We start from the raw sequence: 10,436 nt of genomic DNA on the forward strand, positions 1-10,436 counted from the left end.
TAGGTTGATGGGGGAGCTCCATTACTGGGAAGGGAAGCATGATTTGTTCAGTTCAGTGAGGCCAGTACAGGGCACCAAAACCTTGGGAAATGCTTGGTGAATGACTGAAGGAAGGAAGGAATGAGTGAATGAATGGGTGAGTGACCCTGAGAGCTGCTTAGGAGGCTACTGGTGCTAACTGTTGGGAGAAATAATGGGCTGGTTCCTGGGACAGAGTGTATGAGTCCCAGGAATGTGTGTATGTGTGTATGTGGGGCTGTGTGCACGCGCGCACGTGTGTAGGTGGGACTGGGAAAGCAGGAGGAAGAGGCAGGAGCCTTTGAGAGGCCGGGATCCAAGCAGCTTGGATTTAGTCATTCTCTCAGCTCTAACCTCTCTCGGCTAACGGTATGGATCTCAGCCTGAGATCACCAAGAAGCCTGTGGAGGTTCAGCCATCCATCCTGGCTGCCCTACTCCCACCCGCTCTGGCTCCACCTCAGTACCACCCATTCCAGCCTCAGCTTCAGTCTGCTCTCCTTTTGCCTGAAAGGTTTGGGCTTCCTGCAGACAAATTGTGTGTGCTCTCTGCTTTATCTCCATTATCTCATTCCATTCCTCCAGCAACCCTGCAGGTAGGTTCAATGATTATTCCCTGAAGTATAATCATAAATATATATTTGGTCTTTGCCTCTAGTCCCTGGCACAGAGCTCCTCAAACCTTTGGAATTTCCTGAGTAATAGAGGTGACAGGAGTGTCTTTTGTTACTCCCTATAACTTTCTTTCAACCATACCCAGTGTATGCTAATGAGGTCACTCATGAGACCTCCCAATAGCTTCAGGATGAGGACTGGTTACCCAAAAGATCAAGACTTGATTAGAGGGTTGAAACTTTCAGCCCTACCTTCCCACCCCTGACCTGGAAGGGAATGGGGGAGGACGGGGGTGGGGAGATAGGATGGAGATTGAGTTCAGTCACCACTGGCCAATGATTTGTATGATTGTATACAATCAATCATATGTAATGAAGCCTCCATTATATTAAAAAAAAAACCCTAAAAGATGAGTTCAGAGAGCTTCTGGGTTGAGGAACACATCAAGGTGCTTGGGTCGTGGTGCACTCCCACTCCATGGGAACAGAATCTCCTCTACTCGGGACTCTGGGATCTCATGCTATGTACCTCCTCATCTAGCTGTTCATTTATATCCTTCATAATAAACTGCAATAGTAAGTATAGCATTCTCTGAAGTTCTGTGAATTGTTCTCGCAAATTATTGAACCGGAGGAGAGGGGTTATGGGAAATCCTGACTGTGTAGCCAAGCCTGGCACATAACCTGGACCCACTACTTGTGAAGTGAGGGCAGTCTTGTGGGACTGCGCCTTTAATCTGTGAAGTCTGACAGTAGCTCCAGGTATCGATGTTAGAATTGAACTGAATTGCAGGACACCTAGTTGGTGTCAGAGAGCTGGACAAGGGGTGTTGGAAAACACACCACATATCTGGTGTCAGGGGAAGGAAAAAAACCCTCATTCCCATTTTACAGATGAGGACCCTGTGACTTGGAGAGGGAAAACATATTGTCCACAGTCACACCCCCGGCAAAAGCTGAGCACAGGGTCTGCTGGACTAGGTTGAAGTCCTAAGTATGTCATTAACTCCCTCACCTTCCACAGGGGATTAGGGAACCCTGTTTCCTTCATTTATGAGCGGCTTCAAGGAGCCATTGAGATGATGAACGTAGAACCACTTTGTAAATTGGGGAGACAAGAATTGGAGAACAAAAAGGTCTGCCGTGGGTTCAAATCCCAGCTTCATTGATCATTTCTTGGGTGACCACGAATAGTTAACCTCTCTGGACTTACTTCCTCACCTGCAAAATGAGGGAAATAGCACTGACCAGTGAGGATTTAATTAGATATCAGATGTCAGGCACTCCACACACTCCCTGACACAGAAAGCTCTAGTAAATAGTAGCTCTTTTTTTTTTTTTTTATAAATTTATTTATTTATTTGGCTGCATAGGGTCTTTGTTGCTGTGTGCGGGCTTTCTCTAGTTGCGGCGAGTGGGGGCTACTCTTCGTTGTGTTGCGTGGGCTTCTCATTGCCGTGGCTTCTCTTGTTGCAGAGCACCGCTCTAGGTGAACGGGCTCAGTAGTTGTGGCTCGTGGGCTCTAGAGTGCAGGCTCAGTAGTTGTGGCGCACGGGCTCAGTCGCTCCGCGGCATGTGGGATCCTCCCAGACCAGGGCTTGAACCCATGGCCCCTGCATTGGCAGGTGGACTTCCAACCACTGTGCCACCAGGGAAGCCCAGTAGCTCTTAATAATAGCAGCACGTTAAATCCAGGAGCTCACTAACCATAGTATTTATTTTTTTAACCAAAAGACAGGAAGACATAGTGTCAAAGCCATATGATATCAGGGAATGTGATTTACATGGAAATAAGAAAATTCTGAATAAATAAAATAAGCCAAGGCTGGTGTGAAAATAAGACCCTGAGGCTCTGGTATCCTTAGAAGCCATTTTGCCTGTCATTCTTGTTTCATTTCCCTAGCTCTCTGTGGGGATGGGTTTTTAAATAATTTGACTGTTGATTTGCAAACAAATCCTCATTCACGGTGATCAGCAAGTGCCCTCCATTCCTCTTCTTTCATCCAACTATCTGTGTATTTAGCACACATTTACCCAGGAGCTGCTTTTGGCCAAGCCCTGCAGTAAGTGCTGGTGAACACAGTGGCAAACCCAGACCCATTCCTGGCACCAAGAAACTTCTAGTCTAGTCCAGAAAACAAACAAATCAATCACCTGGTACAGGAAAGGGACAGCTTCCCTGAAGAGGTGGCACATGAGAAGCCACCTAGTCAATGGCTGGGAGAGAGAGGTGAGGGCAGGTCAGGACAAGGTAAGAGAAAAGCCAGAGAGTTGTTTGGAAAAAAAGGGCAAGTAAGGAAATGTGGTGGAGGAGGAGCCCGGTGAGATGGGAAGAGCCCTGATCTTAAAGGATGGCGCTGGGACTTTGTACCAGATTAAACATCTACTTGAGCTAGAAAAAGAGGGCAAGGACAGGGACTGGGGAAGATTCATCATGGCCACCCAGGAGGGTTTTTGTTTGATTTGTTTTTAGTCCTAGGGTTTCAAAGGGACTAGACTCTGAACCCAGCTGTATATTAACCTCTTGTTCGATTTTGGCAAACCACCGTTGTCTCTCTAAGCCTCATTTTTAAAATTGAAGTATAGTTCATTTACAATGTCATGCTAGTTTCAGGTATACAACACAGTGATTTAAATATATATATATATATACACATACATATACATATATATATTTTTCAGATTCTTTTCCATTATAGGTTATTTCAAGATATTAAATATAGTCCCCTGTGCTATACAGTAGGTCATTGCTGTTTATCCATTAGTAGTAGTAGTAGTGTATAACTGTTAATCCCAAACTCCTAATTTATTCCTCCCCACATCCCGCCTTGGTAACCATAAGATTGTTTTCTATGTCTGTGAGTCCATTTCTGTTTTGTAAATAAGTTCACTTGTATCATTTTTTTTTAGGTTGCACATATAAGTGATACCATATTTGTCTTTCTCTGTCTAACCTACTTCACTTAGTATGATAATCTCTAGGTCCATCCATGTTGCTGCAAATGGCATTATTTCATTCTTTTTTATGTCTAAGCTTCATTTTTATCAACTCTGAGGCTAAGAGAGGAGAGGAGATGAATTCAAGATTACAAAACTTGAACCCAAAATCCAGGCTCAAACTGGTCTGTTCATATATGATTCTGGGGGGAAGAGTGCTTATAAAATTGAATATCACTGAAAGGATCTTGGATGAATTACATAAATAAAATAAATAGCGTGCACCTGAGTAGGGCTGTGGCTAGTGTCTGTGGCAGCGATAGTGTCTGTGGCAGGATGGCATAGAACCTAAGTGTTTATAAATTCAAAATAAGGATAAGATTGAAAAGATTGGTACGTGAGGCTACCTGAACAAAATCAAACACAGACAGCATTCACTCTTCTCACTCCAAAAAAGGACTGCCTTACCCACATCCTTTAAGATTATAAGGATATGGACAAGCAGGAAAAATGAAGCAGTTATCAATCCCTGGTCTCAGAGGATTCAGCTATGAACTGGTTTCTATCCATTTCCTATCTAAAACCTACCTGAAATTTGGCAATATCTATTACATATTTGAAATATTTGTACACTAAAAAAAAAAGATAAAATAATATATCTATGCCCTATGACCTAGTAATTCTACTTCTGGGAATCTATTCTAGAAAAAATAGTGAAAGATGCAGACAAAGACTCATGTACAGATATATTCATCAACACATTGTTTATAATGACAAAATTTGGAAACAACTTAAATGTCTGTTTTAGACTGGGTTTCCCCAGAAGCAGACCCTGAGGCAAGGTTGTGAATGCAAGTAGTTTATTTTAGAAGTGATTCCAGGAAGCACCAGTAGAGGAGTAAGGAAATGGGTCAGGGAAGGAAAGAAAGCCTCTAAAGGGTGAGTTATTAAGCAGGTTTCCACCATGGATGAGTGGAGCTCAATCCCATTAGGAAACACTGGGAAACAATGTAGATCACACCTCAGAGCTATCCCACCTGGTGAATGAGGAAGCTTGGGCATTTACCCACCAACTCCCCATCTGTCATTGTTTGATGTGGCTTCTGGCAGCATTAACTTCCTAAAATGTCCATTTTGCAGCACATGTGGACTAAGAGGAGAATCGTAGGTATTCATAGTAAGCAGCCTCCAATGTGCAGAGGTAAGTGCCAAGGTGATACAGGGAGGACACTGACAATTTCCAACAACAGGTGAATGATGGATTATCAGAGGCCAATAAAAAATTGCTTTTTAATGCTGAAGAAAATTGAAACTTCTTTCTCAGAATGCAATAGAAAAGAAAAAAAAGACTAAATAGTGAAAGACAAAATGATAGACATAGAGGAAAAACAAGCATAAGCCAATAAACATGTAATTGGTGTTCCTTAAGAGATTAGAATAAATGAAACAAGCTATAATAAAAGCTATAAAAGAGAATGTTCCAGACATGAAAAATGACCTAGTGAGAATTGAAAGGCTTTAGCACTTCCTGTGCAAAATCAATGAAAAAGACTCCATTTAAATGTATTCTGGAAAGCAGAATCATAAGCAATAAAAAGGGAAAAATCTCCACCAACAGAAAAAAGTTAACACAGAAGAACAAAACTCAAACTGGCCTCAAACTTCATCTGCAAAAGTAGTGTGAAAGGTAATAAAGTAACATATACAGAGTTTTGAAAGTTAAAAATGTTGTGAACTAATAACTTTACATAAGACCCAGTTGACTTTCACATAGGAAGTGAATGAAGAAACTTGGGAGAGTAGTTCCACCTGTTAAAAGAAAGAGGGAAATGATATAGCACCCAAGGAATTTCCAAAGATAAAGTTCTTATAAAAACTAATAGCTAGACCCAGCAATCCCACTACTGGGCATATACCCTGAGAAAACCAAAATTCAAAAAGAGTCATGTACCAAAATGTTCATTGCAGCTCTATTTACAATAGCCCAGAGATGGAAACAACCTAAGAGCCCATCATCAGATGAATGGATAAAGAAGATGTGGCACATATATACAATGGACTATTACTCAGCCATAAAAAGAAACAAAATTGAGCTATTTGTAATGAGGTGGATAGACCTAGAGTCTGTCATACAGAGTGAAGTAAGTCAGAAAGAGAAAGACAAATACCGTATGCTAACACATATATATGGAATTTAAGGGAAAAAATGTCATGAAGAACTTAGGGGTAAGACAGGAATAAAGACACAGACCTACTGGAGAACGGACTTGAGGATATGGGGAGGGGGAAGAGTGAGCTGTGACAAAGCAAGAGAGAGGCATGGACATATATACAATAACAAACATAAGGTAGATAGCTAGTGGGAAGCAGCCGCATAGCACAGGGATATCAGCTTGGTGCTTTGTAACCGCCTGGAGGGGTGGGATAGGGAGGGTGGGAGGGAGGGAGATGCAAGAGGAAGAGACATGGGAACATATGTATATGTATAACTGATTCACTTTGTTATAAAGCAGAAACTAACACACCATTGTAAAGCAATTATACCCCAATAAAGATGTTTAAAAAAAAAAACCTGATAGCTCACAGTCAGAAATGTAACACATACACAAGATGACATATCAGAACCACAAAAACTGCAGACTTAAGCTATTAGAATTATCAGAATAATTATGTATCAAGAAATAAAAGAGTCTTGAAAATATGAGCACAGGATATAAAGATAACTAAGTTTTTATAAAATATTTTACCCAACAATAGCAGAATACATATTCTTCTCAAGCTCATATGGAACAATTACTAAGATAAACCACATTCTGGGCCATAAAACACATCTTAACAAATTTAAAAAAATAGAAATCATACAATGTATGCTCTCAAACCACAACAGAATTAAACTAGAAATCAATAACAGGAAGTCCCAGTTAATGCAATATGACAAGAAAAGTAAATAAAGGTATACAGATTGGGAAGGAGGAAACAAAACTATCTTAGTTCACAGATGACAGGATTGCCTATGTAGAAAATCTCAAAGAATCAACAACCACAAAAAACTCCTGGAACCAATACCAATTATATATAGCAAGGTTGCAGGATACAAGGTTAATATACAAAAATCAATTCATTTCTTACACACCAGCAATGAATAATTGGAATTTGAAATTAAAATACAGTACTATTTATATTAGCACCAGAAAGAAAGGAAGAAGGGAGGGAGGGAGGAAGGAAGGGAGGAAGGAAGGGGAAAAAATACTTAGGTATAAATCTAGCAAAATATGTACAAGATCTAAATAAGAAAAATTATGAAACTCTGACCAAAAAAATCAAAGAAGAACTAAACAAATGGAGCAATTGTCTATGTTCATGGTTAAGAAGACTTAAGATTGTTAAGACATCAGTTCTTGCCAACTTGATCTATAGATTCAACACAATCCCCATCAAAATCCAAGAATTTCTTTTGTGGATATTGAAAAACTGATTCTAAAGTTTATATGGAGAGACAAAAGACCCAGAATTGCCAACACAATATTGAAAGAGAACAAAGTCAGAGAACTGACACTATTCAACTTCAAGACTGACTATAAAGCTACAGTAATCAAGACAATGTGGTACTGGCAAACAAAACAAAACAAAAACAATAAAAAATAGATCAATGGAATAGAATACAAAGCCCAGAAACAGACCCATACAAAGAGTCAAATGATCTTTAACAAAGGAGCAAATGCAATTCAACGGAGAAAGAATACTTTTTTCAACAAATGATGCTGAAACAACTGGACATCCACATGCAAAAGAGAGAGAGAGAGAAAAAAAAACAATCTAGACACAGACCTTACACCCTTCACAAAACTTGTCTCAAAATGGATCATAGACCAAAATACGAAATGCCAAACTATAAAACTCCTAGAAAATAACACAGGAGAAAATCTAGATGACCTTGGGTTTAACAATGACTTTTTAGTAAAACATCAAAGGCAGGGGCTTCCCTGGTGGCGCAGTGGCTGAGAGTCTGCCTGCTGATGCAGGGGACACGGGTTCGTGCCCCGGTCCGGGAAGATCCCACATGCCGCGGAGCGGCTGGGCCCGTGAGCCATGGCCACTGAGCCTGCGCGTCTGGAGCCTGTGTTCCGAAACGGGAGAGGCCACAACAGTGAGAGGCCCGCGTATCTCCCCCCCACAAAAAAAAAACCTCAACAATAAGAAAACAACCCAATTTTTTTAATGGGCAAAGATCTGAACAGACACCTCACCAAGAAAAGATATACAGATGGCAAGTGACATCAGATATCATTAGGGAATTGCAAATTAAAACATGAGATACCACTACACACCTATTAGAACACTGAAAATCCAAAACACTGACAATACCAAATACTTGCAAGGCTGTAGAACAACAGGAACTCCCAGTGCTAGTGGGAATGTGAAATGGTAGAGCCACTTTGGAAGATAGTTTCGTAGTTTCTTGGGAAACTAAACTTATTCCTAACACACGATCTAGCAATCATGGTCCTTCGTATTTACCTAAATGAGTTGAAAACTTATGTCCACATTAAGACCTGTATACAAATATATACAGCAACATTATTCATAGGTGCCAAAACTTGGAAGCAACCAAGATGTCCTTTACTAGATGAATGGATAAATAAATAACTGTGGTACCTCTGCACAACGAAATATTATTCAGTGCTAAAAAGAAATGAGCCATAAGGCCATGAAAAGACATGGAGGAACTTTAAATTTATATTACTAAGTGAAGGAAACTAATCTGAAAAGACTCCATACTGTTTGATTCCAACTATATGACATTTCTGGAAAAGGCAAAACCGTGGAGTCAGTAAAAAGACACTGCTAGTAAAAAGATAGTTGCCAGGGGTTTGTGGGAAGGAGGTATGAACAGGTGGAGCACAGGGGATTTTTAGGGTAGTGAAACTATTCTGTACTATAAGGATGAATACTTGTCCTTATACATTTGTCAAAACCCATAGAATGTAAACACAAAGTGTGATCCCTCATGTATACTATGGACTTGGTTGATATGTCAATACTGGTTCATCAGTTGTACCAAATATACCTCTGGCTAGGGATGTAGATGGTGGGGGAGGTTGGGGGGCGTTGCAGGGAATAGGTAGGAACTCTCTGTATTTTCCATTCCATTTGCTGTGAAACTAAAATGGCTCCAAAAAATAAAATCTATTGATTTTTTAAAAACTGACTTAAGAAGAAACATAAAACTAAGTAGTCCTATGATCAAATATACTGAATTAAGTATTGAAAATATTTTTATAAAGAAAACAAATCCAGAAGATTTGAGTAGCAAATTCTATCAAATATTTAAGAAAAAATTATTCTATAGGAAATAAGGACCTATTCCCCAATTTTTTAGTAAGTATACCATAATGGATATGAAAACTTGAAAATAACATTAAAAGAAAGGATAACTCAGACCAACCTTATATATGAGCTAGATGTAAAACTTTCAATCAAAATATTAGCAAATCAAATTCAGAAATATATAAAAATGATAATACATTATGTTCCAGTTAAGCCTTATCCCTCAAATGCAAGGTTGTTTAACATTTTTAAAAATCAGATTTTTTTTGTTCACTTGTTTTATTGAACATCTTATTTTCACTTTTTAAAAACTATTTTAAGAAACATTGCTATGTTTGCATTTAAGTCCCCATTTACACCTTTGTGCTAAATTTCTTTCTGTAGCGATTATAATGATTTATATTCTGTGACAGTGTTTGAGAACACCTGTTTTACATACTGTGAGCAACACTGAATGTTAACCTTCATAAATAACACAATTTTGTAGGCAACAAATAGCATTTCCTTATTTTAACTTGCATTTATTTGATTACTCAGGAATAATCAGATTTTCATGTTTATTAGACATTTGTATTTCTTCTAGAAATGGGCTTTTCATTCATTCTTCCATTTTGGTTTTATGTTTTTCTTATTAAGATGGCCAATTTTATATTAAGAATATTAATCAGTTGTCTACATTATTATTGCAAATATTTTTCCAATTTCTTGCTTGATTAAAAATCAGATTAACATTAACAGATTAAAGAATGTAGTTACCTCAACAGATGGAGAAAATACATATGAAAAATCAACACCTGGGACTTCCCTGGTGGTGTAGTGGTTAAGAATCCGCCTGCCAATGCAGGGGACATGGGTTCAATCCCTGGTCCAGGAAGATCCCACAAGCCGTGGAGCAAGTAAGCCCGTGCACCACAACTACTGAGCCTGTGAGCCACAACTACTAAAGCCTGTGCGCCTAGAGCCCATGCTCCGCTACAACAGAAGCCACCACAATGAGAAGTCCATGCACCACAACAAAGAGTAGCCCTTACTCGCCTCAACTACAGAAAGCCCGCGCGCAGCAACGAAGACCCAACGCAGCCAAAAATTAAATAAATAAAATAAAAAATAGGCGCTTCCCTGGCGCAGTGGTTGAGAGTCCGCCTGCCGATGCAGGGGACACGGGTTCGTGCCCCCATCCGGGAGGATCCCACATGCCGCGGAGTGGCTGGGCCCGTGAGCCATAGCCGCTGAGCCTGCACGTCCGGAGCCTGTGCTCTGCAACCGGAGAGGCCACAACAGTGAGAGGCCCGCGTACCGCAAAAAAACAAAAAACAAACAAACAAAAAAAACCAAGGATGTCATGTATCATCACTTCCATTCATCATTGTATTGAAAGTGATAAGGCAAAAAAAAAGGAAAAAGTTACTTATGTGTGTGTGTGTGTATATATATATATATATATATATCTGAAAAGTGTCATTACTCACAGATTATATGATTATCTACAATTGAAAACCCAAAGAAGTTTAGAATAAATTATTAGATTTTTAAGAGAATG

The sequence above is a fragment of the Phocoena phocoena genome, chromosome 6 (assembly GCF_963924675.1).
Source record: "Phocoena phocoena chromosome 6, mPhoPho1.1, whole genome shotgun sequence".
NCBI lineage: Eukaryota > Metazoa > Chordata > Mammalia > Artiodactyla > Phocoenidae > Phocoena > Phocoena phocoena.